This window comes from Macrobrachium rosenbergii, chromosome 4 (assembly GCF_040412425.1).
Source record: "Macrobrachium rosenbergii isolate ZJJX-2024 chromosome 4, ASM4041242v1, whole genome shotgun sequence".
NCBI lineage: Eukaryota > Metazoa > Arthropoda > Malacostraca > Decapoda > Palaemonidae > Macrobrachium > Macrobrachium rosenbergii.
Window position 1 is genome coordinate 5,302,501 of NC_089744.1, and position 17,499 is coordinate 5,319,999.

Below are 17,499 nucleotides of genomic sequence, written 5' to 3' on the forward strand. Positions count from 1 at the left end.
CATTTTTTCTAATAATATGGGCTGATTTGCTTCTTAATTTTATCAACCCTTTATATAGTTGTGCGAATTATATTTTGTTCTAATCATTCACACACACACACACAAACCGTACACACACCCACACATATATATACACACACACACACACATATATATATATATATATATATATATATATATATATATATATATATATATATATATATATATATATATATATATATATATATATATATATATATATATATATATATATATATATATATATATATATATATATATATATATATATATATATATATAATTTATATATATATATATATGTGTGTATATGAAAAGATCTGAAGTCAGGTATTCTATTTCCATGGTCCTGTACTTCAATTTTCGAACTAATAAGAAATAAAATATAAAAAATTAACAGCAATAAATAAAAGATAAAAGAAGAAACGAAAATACTTTCATTGACACAGGCAAGATAGAAAGTTTCCAAGGTGGTCAGAAGGAAAAGTGAAGGAAATAAAACTCTTCATTAAAAGAAAAATATGAGTTGCTAAGGGATCTTTGTAACAATCTCTTTCAAAGTAAGACAAACCCAACATGCTAAAAAATGACACTGTCCCTCCTGAGTTAATTATGAATAGGAAGCTTTTATCAAAAATTTTTTTATATTATGATAAAACCGTTATTAACAACTATAGTTGATGAATTTCATGTATATTTAAACTATACATCTCGGGAAAAATAGACAAAATTAATATCTCGAAAAAGGCAAAATATCAGGCGGTTTTGGAATAATGTCGAACAGCAACCCATAAGCCTGGGTGTTCCTCACACAGTTCCTCTTTTAGGCGGAAATTGCCTGCCGTCTCATTGGCTATCGATGACATCATTAACTCCGCCTGTTGGCGACGTAATGAATTGCTACCATAAGTCGCCAGTAGTCTAACTCTAAACGGTCATATATTTGAAAATAACTCGTGTTTGCATATAATTCTATGTTTTGAAATCTTAAATTCAACATTAAAAATGTTCAAATAGATTTGGAAAAATCAAATACCGTTTAAGGGCTAATTATTCGTTATTTTCTCCATGGAGGAGTAGCCAGTTTTTTTGTTTATTAATGGCGTATTAACAGAAAAAAGATATAAATTTTAGACAATTAGAGCTATAAAATTAAATTTCCTTCTTCAGCCTCTTTTTAGGGTAAAAAAATATTTAACAAAAACATTTATAAATTACCTTGCAAAACCAAAGACAATTAGAGCATATAAATTAGGAAGGTGGTGTCTTCTTAAGAAAAGACTAGATGGTGACTTTTTACTTGAGAAATTTTATAAGGTATTTTATCCAGCCTTCTTACCTTTAATAGCTATTGAGCAAGACCAGACACCTAAAAATTATTTGTCGAAAATTTATCATTTTTAAAGTTACCTGCTAACTTGCAAAACAAAGGGGCTTCTTTACCCTCCCATTCATTTTGATGACGCTTTCATACGCACCGAAGAAAATTAGCGAGGGAGTTCACGAACGTTTATCGTTCCATTTTTTCTAATAATATGGGCTGAGCTTCTTAATTTTATCAACCCTTTATATAGTTGTGGAATTATATTTTGTCACACACACAAGTAAGAAAAAGACTATATATATATATATATATATATATATATATATATATATATATATATATATATATAATATATATATATATATAATTTATATATATATATATATATATATATATTTATATATTATAGAAATAGCAGATATATATATATATATGTGTGTGCCAAGTCAGGTATTCTATTTCCATGGTCCTGTACTTCAACACCTCCAGAAATAAAATATAAAAAATTCAATAAATGATACGAAAATACTTTATTTATAGGTGGTCAGAAGGAAAAGTGAAGGAAATAAAACTCTTTTAAAAGAAAATATGAGTTGCTAAGGGATCTTTGTAACAATCTCTTTCAAAGTAAAAAACCCAACATTAAAAAATTTGTCCTGAGTTAATTAAATAAGCTTTTATCAAAAAAATTTTTATATTATGATAAAACCGTTATTAACTAACTATATTTGATGAAATTCATATATATTTAAACTATACATCTCTGGAAAAATAGAAAAAACTTAATCTCTCGAAAACAGCAAATATCAGGCGGTTTTGGAATAACAACAGCAACCCAGAAGGGGTGGTTCCTCTTTTTAGGTGGAAATTGCCTGCCGTCTCCATTCATTAACTCCGCCTGTTGGCGGTTGATAAGCCGCCAGCAGTCTAACTCTAAACAGTCATATATTTGCACATAACTCGTGTTTGCATATAATTATATGTTTTTGAAATCTTAAATTCAAAAACAATATTTATTTGGGGCTAATTATTCGTTATTTTCTCCATGGAGGGAGCCAGTTTTTGTTTATTAATGGCGTAAAAAGAATTTTTAGCCACGAGGGTATTAACAGTTTATAAGACGTTCCAGCCTCTTTTATAAGGTTTTTCTTTCCAAAATTTAAAGAAAACATTTACATAAATTACCGGGCAAAACAAACATTTTTGTAAGGATTAGAGTTCACCTTGGCCACAATGGAGGAAGGTGGTGTCTTTAAGAAAAAGACTAGTTGGTAACTTTTACTTGAGAAAAGCAGAGAATATTATATATGGAGGCCAAGTGCATATTCCGTTACATAGCTCTTTGTACCTTTCTATTGAGCAAGACCAGACACCCTAAAATAATTATTTGTCGAAAAACACACACACTAACTTGAGCATTACGGAAACAAAGAGAAGGGAGGGCTTCTTTACCCCTCCCATTCATAAGTTGGGTTGATGACGCTTTCATACGCACCGAAGAAAAACATTATTGGTAGCGAGGGACGTTACACGAACGTTTATCGTTCCATTTTTTTCTAATAATATACATGATTTATTTAATTTTATCAACCCTTTATATAGTTAAAAGCGAATTATATTTGTTCTAATCATTCACACCACACACACACAACCTTACACACACCCACATATATATATACATATATAAATATATATATATATATATATATATATATATATATATATATATATATATATATAATATATATATATATATATATATGTGTGTATATATGAAAAGATCTGAAGTCAGGTATTCTATTTCCATGGTCCTGTACTTCAATTTTCGAACTAATAAGAAATAAAATATAAAAAATTAACAGCAATAAATAAAAGATAAAAGAAGAAACGAAAATACTTTCATTGACACAGGCAAGATAGAAAGTTTCAAGGTGGTCAGAAGGAAAAGTGAAGGAAATAAAACTCTTCATTAAAAAGAAAAATATGAGTTGCTAAGGGATCTTTGTAACAATCTCTTTCAAAGTAAGACAAACCCAACATGCTAAAAATGACACTGTCCTCCTGAGTTAATTATGAATAGGAAGCTTTTATCAAAAAATTTTTATATTATGATAAAACCGTTATTAACAACTATATTTGATGAAATTCATATATATTTAAACTATACATCTCTGGAAAAATAGAAAAACTTAATCTCTCGAAAACAGCAAATATCAGGCGGTTTTGGAATAATGTCGAACAGCAACCCATAAGCCTGGGTGTTCCTCACACAGTTCCTCTTTTAGGCGGAAATTGCCTGCCGTCTCATTGGTTATCGATGACATCATTAACTCCGCCTGTTGGCGACGTAATGAATTGCTACCATAAGCCGCCAGCAGTCTAACTCTAAACAGTCATATATTTGCACATAACTCGTGTTTGCATATAATTATATGTTTTGAAATCTTAAATTCAACATTAACAATATTCAAATAGATTTGGAAAAAATCAAATACCGTTTAAGGGCTAATTATTCGTTATTTTTCTCCATGGAGGAGTAGCCAGTTTTGTTTATTAATGGCGTAAAAAGAATTTTTAGCCAAGGATTCGAGGGTATTAACAGAAAAAAAACTATATAAATTCTTAAGACAATTAGAGCTATAAAATTAAATTTCCTTCTTCAGCCTCTTTTTATAAGGTTTTATACCTTTCCAAATATTTAACAGAAAACATTTACATAAATTACCGGTGCAAAACAAACATTTTTGTAAGGATTAGAGTTCACCCATATGGCCACAATGGAGGAAGGTGGTGTCTGCACAAGTAAGAAAAAGACTAGTTGGTAACTTTTTACTTGAGAAAAGCAGAGAATATTATATATGGAGGCCAAGTGCATATTCCGTTACACCTCCAGCTCTTCTGTACCTTTATTTATAGCTATTGAGCAAGACCAGACACCCCTAAAATAATTATTTGTCGAAAATAAAATATATCATTTTTACACGAGTGGCACCTGCTAACTTGAGCATTACGGAAACAAAGAGAAGGGAGGGGCTTCTTTACCCTCCCATTCATAAGTTGGGTTGATGACGCTTTCATACGCACCGAAGAAAAACATTATTGGTAGCGAGGGACGTTACACGAACGTTTATCGTTCCATTTTTTTTCTAATAATATGGGCTGATTTGCTTCTTAATTTTATCAACCCTTTATATAGTTGTGCGAATTATATTTTGTTCTAATCATTCACACCCACACACACACAACCGTACACACACCCACACATATATATACATATATAAATATATATATATATATATATATATATATATATATATATATATATATATATATATATATATATATATATATATATATATATATATATATATATATATATATAATTTATATATATATATATATATGTGTGTGTATATGAAAAGATCAAGTCAGGTATTGTATTTCCATGGTCCTGTACTTCAATTTTCGAACTAATAAGAAATAAAATATAAAAAATTAACAGCAATAAATAAAAGATAAAAGAAGAAACGAAAATACTTTCATTGACACAGGCAAGATAGAAAGTTTCAAGGTGGTCAGAAGGAAAAGTGAAGGAAATAAAACTCTTCATTCAAAGAAAATATGAGTTGCTAAGGGATCTTTGTAACAATCTCTTTCAAAGTAAGACAAACCCAACATGCTAAAAAATGACACTGTCCCTCCTGAGTTAATTATGAATAGGAAGCTTTTATCAAAAAATTTTTTATATTATGATAAAACCGTTATTAACAACTATATTTGATGAAATTCATATATATTTAAACTATACATCTCTGGAAAAATAGAAAAACTTAATCTCTCGAAAACAGCAAATATCAGGCGGTTTTGGAATAATGTCGAACAGCAACCCATAAGCCTGGGTGTTCCTCACACAGTTCCTCTTTTTAGGCGGGAAATTGCCTGCCGTCTCATTGGCTATCGATGACATCATTAACTCCGCCTGTTGGCGACGTAATGAATTGCTACCATAAGCCGCCAGCAGTCTAACTCTAAACAGTCATATATTTGCACATAACTCGTGTTTGCATATAATTATATGTTTTTGAAATCTTAAATTCAACATTAACAATATTCAAATAGATTTGGAAAAATCAAATACCGTTTAAGGGCTAATTATTCGTTATTTTTCTCCATGGAGGAGTAGCCAGTTTTTGTTTATTAATGGCGTAAAAAAGAATTTTTAGCCAAGGATTCGAGGGTATTAACAGAAAAAAAACTATATAAATTCTTAAGACAATTAGAGCTATAAAATTAAATTTCCTTCTTCAGCCTCTTTTTATAAGGTTTTATACCTTTCCAAATATTTAACAGAAAACATTTACATAAATTACCGGTGCAAAACAAACATTTTTGTAAGGATTAGAGTTCACCCATATGGCCACAATGGAGGAAGGTGGTGTCTGCACAAGTAAGAAAAAGACTAGTTGGTGACTTTTACTTGAGAAAAGCAGAGAATATTATATATGGAGGCCAAGTGCATATTCCGTTACACCTCCAGCTCTTCTGTACCTTTATTTATAGCTATTGAGCAAGACCAGACACCCCTAAAATAATTATTTGTCGAAAATAAAATATATCATTTTAACACGAGTGGCACCTGCTAACTTGAGCATTACGGAAACAAAGAGAAGGGAGGGGCTTCTTGCCCTCCCATTCATAAGTTGGGTTGATGACGCTTTCATACGCACCGAAGAAAAACATTATTGGTAGCGAGGGACGTTACACGAACGTTTATCGTTCCATTTTTTTTCTAATAATATGGGCTGATTTGCTTCTTAATTTTATCAACCCTTTATATAGTTGTGCGAATTATATTTTGTTCTAATCATTCACACCCACACACACACTTACACACACCCACACATATATATACATATATAAATATATATATATATATATATATATATATATATATATATATATATATATATATATATATATATATATATAAATATATGTATATATATATATATATATATATATATATATATATATATATATATATATATATAATTATATATATATATATATATATATATGTGTGTATATGAAAAGATCTGAAGTCAGGTATTCTATTTCCATGGTCCTGTACGTCAATTTTCGAACTAATAAGAAATAAAATATAAAAAATTAACAGCAATAAATAAAAGATAAAAGAAGAAACGAAAATACTTTCATTGACACAGGCAAGATAGAAAGTTTTCAAGGTGGTCAGAAGGAAAAGTGAAGGAAATAAAACTCTTCATTAAAAGAAAATATGAGTTGCTAAGGGATCTTTGTAACAATCTCTTTCAAAGTAAGACAAACCCAACATGCTAAAAATGACACTGTCCCTCCTGAGTTAATTATGAATAGGAAGCTTTTATCAAAATTTTTTTTATATTATGATAAAACCGTTATTAACAACTATAGTTGACGAATTTCATGTATATTTAAACTATACATCTCGGGAAAAATAGACAAAATTAATATCTCGAAAAAGGCAAAATATCAGGCAGTTTTGGAATAATGTCGAACAGCAACCCATAAGCCTGGGTGTTCCTCACACAGTTCCTCTTTTTAGGCGGGAAATTGCCTGCCGTCTCATTGGCTATCGATGACATCATTAACTCCGCCTGTTGGCGACGTAATGAATTGCTACCATAAGTCGCCAGTAGTCTAACTCTAAACGGTCACATATTTGAAAATAACTCGTGTTTGCATATAAATCTATGTTTTTGAGATCTTAAAGTCAACATTAAAAATGTTCAAATAGATTTGGAAAAATCAAATACCGTTTAAGGGCTAATTATTCGTTATTTTTCTCCATGGAGGAGTAGCCAGTTTTTGTATATTAATGGCGTAAAAAAGAATTTTTATCCAAGGATTCGAGGGTAAAAGCAGAAAAACCTATATAGATTCTTAAGACAGTTAAGCTATAAAATTAAATTTCCTTCTTCAGTGTCTTTTTATAAGGTTTTATACCTTTCCAAATATTTAACTGAAAACATTTACATAAATTACCAGTGCAAAACCAATGTTTTTGTAAGGATTAGAGTTCACCCAAACGGCCACAATGGAGGAAGTGGTGTCTGCACAAGTAAGAAAAAGACTAGTTGGTAACTTTTACTTAAGAATGCAGAGAATCCTATGTATGGAGGCCAAGTGCATATTTCATTACACCTCCAGCTCTTCTGTACCTTTATTTATGGCTATTGAGCAAGACCAGACACCCCTAAAGTAATTATTTGTCGAAAATAAAATATATCATTTTTACACGAGTGGCACCTGCTAACTTCAGCATTACGTAAGCAAAGAGAAGGGAGGGGCTTCTTTACCCTCCCATTCATAACTTGGGTTGATGACGTTTTCATACGCATCGAAGAAAAACTTTAGTGGTAGAGAGGGACGTTACACGAACGTTTATCGTTCTTTTTTTTTCTCTAATAATATAGGCTGATTTGCTTCTTAATTTTATCTACCCTTTATATAGTTAAGCAGATTTTATTTTGTTCTAATCATTCACACCTATACACAACCTAACAAACACACTATATATATATATATATATATATATATATATATATATATATATATATATATATATATATATATACATACTGTATATATATATATGTATATATATATATACACATATACATATATGTGTATACAACAAATTATGAAGCCGCGAATTATAGCTCGAAAATGGACGTAAATGATTACGTCCATTTTCGAGCTCGCTCTACTTGATTAACACTGGTGATGTTCGTAAACCATTGGTTGCCTCATTCCAGAGAGTTCTTATCATAACAGGCACCAATTATTATCCCAGATAGACTCGAACAATTTTGTATCACAAGGCTTAATAGCAATTGTTTATAGTATAGTAAGTAAAAAAAAATGGAAAGCAGTGTTACATATTTGTATCACTCTTTAGGAATCGCTAAAAACGTTAGAAGGAAGAAAGGAAAATACAGTACTTTCATTAACACAGACTAGATAGGGTGTTTCTATTGTACTTAGAAGTAAATGTGAAGGAATTAAAACTTTTCAAAGAGAAAAAATGTAGGTTGCTAAAGTATCTTTCTTTTAACAACCGCTTTTAAAGAATGTTACACCCAGCCACATGCACACACAAATTTAAACTACCCTCTCTCTATCAAGTCAGTCATAAATAGAGAATATTTTATAATTTTTTCTCACACGATAAAATCTTTATTAACAACTAGATTCGTTGACATTCTTATGTATTTTATAACGTACATTTCCTGAAAATTTGAACAAAATATTAGCCAGTCTTGGAAACATGCTGAGCAGCAACCCATAAACCTGGGTGTTCCTACACAGTTCCCTCTTTTTAGGCGGGAAATTGGCTACCCTCTCATTGGCTGTCGATGACATCATTAATTATTCGTGTTGGCTACGTCATGAACTGTTGCCATAAGTCACCAGCAATCTAAATCTAAACTGTCATATATTTATACACAACTCGTATTTGAGTATATCTGCACCGTCTCGAAGTCTTAAATTCAGTATGAAATATTTTCAAATAGATTTGGAAAACGCAAACACTGTTTAAGTGCTAATTATTCGTTATTTTTTTCCGTAGAGAAGTTGCCAAGTTTTGTTTTTTAATGGGGTGAAGATAAAATTCTTATCCAAGGATTCGAGAGTAATAGCAGAAAAAACTATATAAAATTTTCAGACAAGTAAAGCTAAAAAATAAAATCACCTTCTTTAGTCCGTATCTATCAGATTTTATGCTTTTCAAATGTTTAACAGAAAATATTAACATAAAAAATTACCGACGCAAAACCAACATTTATGTAAGAATTAAAGTTCACCCATATGGCCACATTGGCGAAAGGTGGTGTCTGCACAAGTAACGAAAAAGACTACTTGGTTACTTTCCTGGTTAAGAAATGCAGAGATTACTACATATGGAGACGTAGATCATATTTCGTGACACATCCAGCTCTTCCGCGCATTTCTTCATCGCCACTGCGCAGGGCCAGAAACACCTACAGTGAATATTTGTCGAAATTAAATTATATCACTTTTACACAAGTGGCACCTGGTAACTTTCATTACGTAAACAAAGAGAAGGGAGGAGCTTCTTCGACCTGCCATTCATAACAACTTAGGTTAATGACTCTTCATACGCACCGAAAAACACCAGGGGGAGGGTGGGACGTGACGCGAGGTTTATTGTTCATTTTCCTAAATATATATGCTGATTTCTGTTTTAATTATATATACCATTTTTATAGCCATACGGTTTTCGTTCTATTCTAGTCATTTACGCACACACACCCACAAAACACACACACACACACACATATATATATATATATATATACATGTATATATATATATTATATATATGTATATATGTATGTATATATATATATATATATATATATATATATATATATATATATATATATATATATATATATATATATATATATATATATATATATATCAACAACAGGACCTCATTCAAACTGGATGGTATCTAATGGAGTATTTATTCAGAAAAAGTTACAGGGTTTCTTGGACAAACAGTCCTTATTATCAGGTATCCATACAATCTATTTATTCAGGAAAAGTTATAAGCTTTCTAGGACAAACAGTCCTCATTATCAAGTATCCATACGGATACTTGATAATGAAAACTGTTTGTCCAAGAGAGCTTGTAACTTTTTCTGAATAAATACTCCATTAGATACCACCCGGTTTGAATGAGATCCTGCTAGTAATTCTACTTACTAATGCACAGAACAACTGTGTATGTAATAAAGTTTATATATATATATATATATATATATATATATATATATATATATACAAATGTATATATATATATATATGTATCTCTATATATAATACATATATAAATATATATATGTATATATTTATATATATATAATATATACACACATATATATATATGTATATATATGTATATATATACTGTATATGTATATATATATATAAATATATATATATATATATATATATATATATATATATATATATATATATATATATATATATATATATATATATATATGACTATTTATCACATCACCGTGATTCATATACAATCAGAAAGCTACAAACGTCCTTTAATATCCAATTCACTCTACCTTCAGGAAGTAATATATTTTCATATATGTTACCGAAGGGAATTTTTAGTTGACTGGTTAGTGTGTCACTGTAGTCCTGATTCCTCGTCCGTCGCTGGTTCGACCCCACGGGACGGTGGACTTATTATCAACTAAAAATTCCCTTCGGTAACATATATGAAAATATATTACTTCTGAGGTAGAGTGAATTGATATTAAAGGACGTTTTAGCTTTCTGATTATATATATATATATATATATATATATATATATATATATATATATATACATATATATATATACATATATATATATATATATATATATATTTATATATATATATATATATATATATATATATATATATATATATATATATATATATGTATGTATGTATGTATGTATATATATGCACAAATCTCTGAAGCCATGCACTCTACCTACACAGTCACTTGCCTCAATTTTCGAGCGCAGTTTATTCATAGAGATAAGGAAAACTCAGTTTTACAGAGAATTATATTTCCTCTCTTGTTTTATTTATAAACAGTGGTGAACCTTTGACTGCCTCATTTGAATGAGTTATCTGTCATAAACAGCCACCAATGTTTCTCCCAGATAAAATCGAACAATTCCGTATAAAAAATTGTAATAGCGATGGTTCATTCTATAATGAATAAAAGATAAAGATATTTGAATTACTCTCTAGGTATGGCTAAAAAACATCAGAAGGAGACTAGATAGAGCGTTTCCAATGTAGTCAGAAGGAAAAGAGAAGAAATTAAAAGTCTTTATTTCAGAGAAAAACAGTGGCTCTTAATGCGTCCTTCAACATACGATGCACACAGGCAGCCACATTCACACACAAATGCATAGTAAAAAAAATGACACTATTCCTCTTGAGCTGATTATAAATAGAGAATATTTCATCAATTTTATTGTAATGCGATAATATGGTTATTAACAACTAACTATATTTGATGAAATTCATACATACTTACAGTATACATTTCCTGAAAAGAGAAAAATTAAATCTCTCGATAATGGGGCACCCTTGGAAATATCAGACGGATTTGGAAAAACGTCAAACAGCAATCCATAAAGCTGGGAGTTCTTCACACAGTTCGCATTTTTAAGCGGGAAATTGTCTGCTCTCTCATTGGCTGTCGATGACATCATTAACTACTCTTGTTAGCTAAGCCACTTATTAATGCCATAAGTTGCCAGCACTCTAACTTTAAAAGGTCATATGTCTAAACATTGCTCGTGTTTGTTTATATCTCTATTGTGTCAAAGTCTTAAATTCAGTATGAAATATTTTAAGATAGATTTGGAAAAATGAAATAGTTTTCGAGGGTTAATTATTTGTTATTTTTTCGCCAGCGAAGAGTGACCAGTTTTCGTTTTTATTGACGAAAAAAAGCCATGCTTATCCAAGGATTCCAGAGTATGATCAGAAAAAACTATCTAAACTTTTAAGTCAATTAAAAGTAATAATTGAAATTTCCTTCTTTAGCCCTTCTTATAGATTTTACAACTTTCCCAATAATTAACCGGAGATGTTAACAACACGTATGGGTTCAAAACCAACATTTTTGTAAGATCTAGAGTTCCCCTAAATGGCAACGGTGGAGCAAGCTAGGGTCTGCATAAGTAACGAAAAGACTAGTTGGTTACTCTCTTGATTGAGAAATGCAGAAGCTACTATACATGGAGGCCTAGTGCATATTACATTAGACCTCTGGTTCTTTCGTACCGTTATTAATAACCACCCTGCAAGAGCAGGCAGCCTTTAAGTTATTATTTATCAAAATTTAAATGAATTACAATTAAATAAGTGGCAGCTGGAAACTACATCACAACGTAAACAACGAGAAAGGAGGCGCTTCTTTGCCATTCATAACCTGAGTTGTAGATGTTTTCATAATTATCAAATAAAAACGTTATTGGAAAAGAAGAACCTTACACGAACGTTTATTATGCCGTTTTTTGAATGATACAAATTGATTCCTTTTAAATTACATACACCTTTTTCGTGTACAGTTATTCGCTTTTACTTCATTTCGCACAGTTTTCACCTTGTAGGTGGGAAACTTTCTGCCCTATCATTGTCTGTCGTTGACGTCATTGGCTACTGCTGTTGTCTATGTAATGAACTGATGACATATGTCACCAACAATCTAACTCTAAACTGTTATATATTTAAACGTACCTCGTGTTTATGTAAAAGTTCCTTGTCACAAAACCCCAAAACCAATTTAGAACATTTTCTTATAGATTGGTAATACTGAAATGCAGTTCAATTGCTAATTATTCGTTATTTTTTTCATCGAAGAGTAGTCAGTTCTTGCTTTTAATGCCGTGAAGATCGCAGACTTCCCCAAGGAGTCTGGAGTAATAAATATAAAAAAAAACTACAGTAATTTACAAACCAATTAAAGCTAAAAAAAAAAATTATATCCATCATCAGCATCGTATCAGATTTTATACATTTTCAAGTGATTAAAAGGAGATGTTAGCTGCAAGTAAGAGCGCAAAACCAACGCTTTTGTAGGAATTAGAGTTCACCCAAATGCCTAACGTGGAGGAAGGTAGGGTCTGCATAATAAAAAGTCTAGTTGGTTACTTTATTCGTTGAGAAATGCAGAGAATACTACGTATGGAGGCCAAGTGTGTATTTCACCACACCTCCTGTTCTTTATTAGACGCAATCAAGCAAACGCAAATCCCTTTCAAGTAAATACCAGTCGAAATTTAAATGTATCACTCTGACACAAGTGGCAACTAGGCCTACACCATAACGCGAACTAAGAGAAAGGCGGAGCTTCTTCAACCTGCCATTCATACCTTGAGTCGATGACGTTTTCATACCCATCAGCAAAAATATTCCTGGCTTGAAGGGCTGTTACACGAGAGCTCATTGTCCGTGGTTTTTCATTTAATATTCCTTCGTTCTTATTATACATTCTTTTATGTGTACTGTTATCTGGTATTGATTTTATTCTTGTCGTTTATAATATATATATATATATATATATATATATATATATATATATATATATATATATATATATATATATATATATATATATATATATATATATATACTATATGTATATAGATATATATGTATGTATATATAGTGTGTGTGTATAAATATAGATAAATAGACAGATAGATAGATATAGATACAAATAGATAAGTCGACAGATAGATAGAACAAGTTTCGTCACATATGCACTCATAGCTGGTAATATTTGGTAATATTTATAGATCAAAACACCAAAAATCACTTATTATTATGTTCACTGTACCTTAAGAATAACTTACACCAAAGGGGAATTATAACTGATGTCTCCATCCCTTAAAGGCAGGAGTCGAACCTTGACCTTTGTTTTAGACACAACGGCAAACAAGTAAACAATGCGCCGAAGGTTCTTCGGGGTAATCGAGTTTTCTGTACAGCCGCTACAGCGTATAATCAGGGCCACCGAAAACAGATCTATCTTTCGGTGATCTCGGCTTAATGCTGTATGAGCCGCAGCCCATGAAATTTTAACCACGGCCCGGTGGTGGCCTATCCTATATCGTTGCCAAAGGCACGATTATGGTTAACTTTAACCTTAAATGAAATAAAAACTACTGAGGCTAGAGGGCTGCAATTTGGTACGTTTGATGACTGGTGGGTGAATGATGAACATACCAATTTGCAGCCCTCTAACTTCAATAGTTTTTATGATCTGAGGGCGGACATAAAAAGTGCGGACAGAAAAAAGTGCGGACAGAATAAAGTGCGTACGGACAGACAAAACCGGCACAAAAGTTTTCCTTTACAGAAAATTAAAAATCGACTTTGACCACTTGGCTTTTAAGTTAGACATAAGGTAAGGAGAGTCCCATGCTTACAGAAAATTGTGATCTATCTTGGTAAAAGTCTATTTCTGTTACAAGTGTTATTATGATAGAAAATAAAAACTTGCAGAACAAAACACAAAATCACTTTTAAAACATGTCTAAGTAAATAAACGTCTAAGCCTAAACATGTACTTTAACCCAGCATAGCTCTCGGTTTAATTCTACAAGTACCTTTGGTGTCATAATACATTTTATGTGAATAAATATGGAGTTTACCTATGATCATTCTGCAAATTCCTTCTTTTGAATTCACAATTACCTTAATGACGAAGGAAAACTCTCAGATAGAAAAAAGGGAATAGATAGAATAAATTCATTTTACGATTTAAAATCGCCATATCAATAACATAAGGATATTAATAGCACGTCAAAGTGTCTCTGATATAACTCCAACAAATATAATTATTTCTGATTGATAATTTCTTTGAATTATGCGTAGCGCTTTCAAGTCTAATTTAAGTTAGAATATTTTGTATCAAGTAACGTTCATGGGAAAAACAGAATTTAATATTAGCAGTTGGTTTGATTTAGGATTCTGGACTGGGAAATTCATACAAGTGTTAATTACATATGTATCTGGTAAAAAGCGACCAGTAGATTCTACATATATATTTCGCCCTAAAAAGCAATGAAAACGATTGCCCACTTGGCTACGATGGTGAGAATGGGTCTATTCCAGCTCTAATAAATATATGTGAAAACGACAGGTATATGTATGTACGAGAGGCAATAGACTTTTATCCTTCTCATAGTCAGGTCGGCAACGCGACCTCGTCGTGATTATGGTAATGCTTGTCTCCCGCTACCGGACATTATAATTTCTTCATATTTCTTGCACTTGGATCTCAAGACTTTGTTGTGACAAGCGTATCCAAAAAGAGCGAAGAATTCGAGAAGAGGGCATTGTAACTATTACAATTACATATGTGTCTGGTAAAATGTGACCAGTAGATTCTACACACAAACACACACACACGTATATATATATATATATATATATATATATATATATATATATATATATATATATATATATATATATATATATATATATATATATATATGGCCTCAAACAGTGATGATTTTGCCTGAACAAGATATGATACCTCATACTGCCTTCATTGCTTTGCAGAATATGGAATTAGGATACAAAGCCTGATACTTGGAAACTGGTAGTCATAGCAAAGAAGCTAAAGAAATATAACTTAACTGATTATAGTAACTATAGAGGCATTACTCTACACGGAGCTACCAGGAAATATTACGTCACTCTCGCTGTTTGGCCTTCTTGCAAGTTTAATAATAAAAAAAAAGTGGTAGAGATAGAAGAGGTTTTAGATTGTAGTAACGAGGGAAACCCGAGTTTTAGGATATCGCGTTTCCTCGCATGTTTGGGATATAAAACCTCAGTATTTTTATAGTTATTTCGTTATTTCCTTGGTTGGCCAGAATGTTGGTTATTATGGGGCACGGAGGTGAGCTGGCTGTTATTGGTGTCAGTATTCCCAGGCGTTCCTTCGTTCTGGGGTGCGGGAAATTGGCTGCATTTGCTGCTATTTCCCGATTCGTCCATTTCTGTTGTTATACATCTCTATGGTGAAATTAGTTGGTTTTTGCCAACATTGTCTTATCTTCTTCTTCTTCTTCTTCTTCTTCTTCTTCGTCTTCTTCTTCTTCTTCTTATTATTATTATTATTATTATTATTATTATTATTATTATTATTATTATTATGACAAAAGCTGTCAAAAATAGTCGAAGAACCCTACAAGTATTTCCATCTAAATTCAATAAAAATCCTGATGATATTTCACTGTCCCGTTAATTTCCAATCACGTGTCACCTCAAAGCTAAGGGCCATTTCTATAAGAGCGCATTATGCAACGTAAAAATTCCTGTTTCCTACGATTCTGGGAATGAAGGTGAAATCAGAATCGACGCTGTGGGCGGAATTCAAAGATGTTTTCTTATATTCAGAGCTAGAAAGAAAACCATTGTTAAAAAAATCTAAAAAAAAAAAAAAAAAAAAAAAGATCGCGCATACTTCAGGTAACTTTAGCAGGATTTCAGTGGAATTTTTCTGGAATATTCCATTTTCTTTTATTCAAATTCGTATACTCGTGACGTTTAAGACAAATCGAATATCCTCTGGCATAGTGAACACCACTAAATGACAATGGCACCCAAAATACATATCTAGTAATTATTATTGCTGTTATTGTCATATTCATGGCTTGTGCAGATAATTGTTAATTTGTTGTTTATATAATCGCCATCGAAATCTTCTCCTTCTGCTTCTTCTTCTTCTTCTTCTTCTTCTTCTTCTTCTTCTTCTTCTTCTTCTTCTTCTCCTTCTTCTTCTTCTTCTTCTTCTTCTTATTATTATTATTATTATTATTATTATTATTATTATTATTATTATTATTATTATTATTATTATTATTATTATTAAGGTCTTTTGCCTTCTGGGTATCAATAAAGCTGACTTGGCTTCCGCTTAAACCTGCTTCCTCAAACACTGGCCAAGAAACCTATCTCGTTTGCGTCTCTTTCATGTGCCATGTTCAGGGGAACTTATAATGGATTGGCTGTAATTACTTTTGCGACAGTGCGCTGGGTATTTAACAGGGCTGATGTTAATCATTGATGATCACACCAATGAAATACACGGCACTGCTGATTACAATGAAATGTGTTTGGTTGATAATTTTTTTTTTTTTTGGAAGGAAGCTTTATTTGGATGATTACGACGTTACTTTTGAAATTCAGTCTGTTGTCGATTATTGTTATTTAGATTAAGATTCTTTCTCAACGGGAGATTGATGTAGGTTATCAATGTCATAAGATATTTTCTATTAAAAAGAAATATTTCTGCAAAGAAAAGCTTGTTAAAGTTAGGTTTCTGGTGCTCACATATCAAATGCATACTTGAAAAGTTAAAATATAACAAAATTTTTGCAACGGCATTAGAAGTGAAGTGTCGATGTCGAAAAAGAAATGAATAGTTATGAGTGAAGTTACAGCGGAGGTGGCGTCATATCATGTGTTTGTAAAGGCGAACGATGAATATGTGAAAAGGAGAGTCATTCGGG

General features: G+C 31.2%; 1 protein-coding gene across 1 annotated transcript in view; it reads left to right on the forward strand.

Moving 5' to 3' along the window:
• The window catches only part of LOC136830172 (oxytocin receptor-like), a 214,410-nt gene that overhangs the window by 191,523 nt on the left and 5,388 nt on the right, over positions 1–17,499 (forward strand). The window lies entirely within an intron of this gene.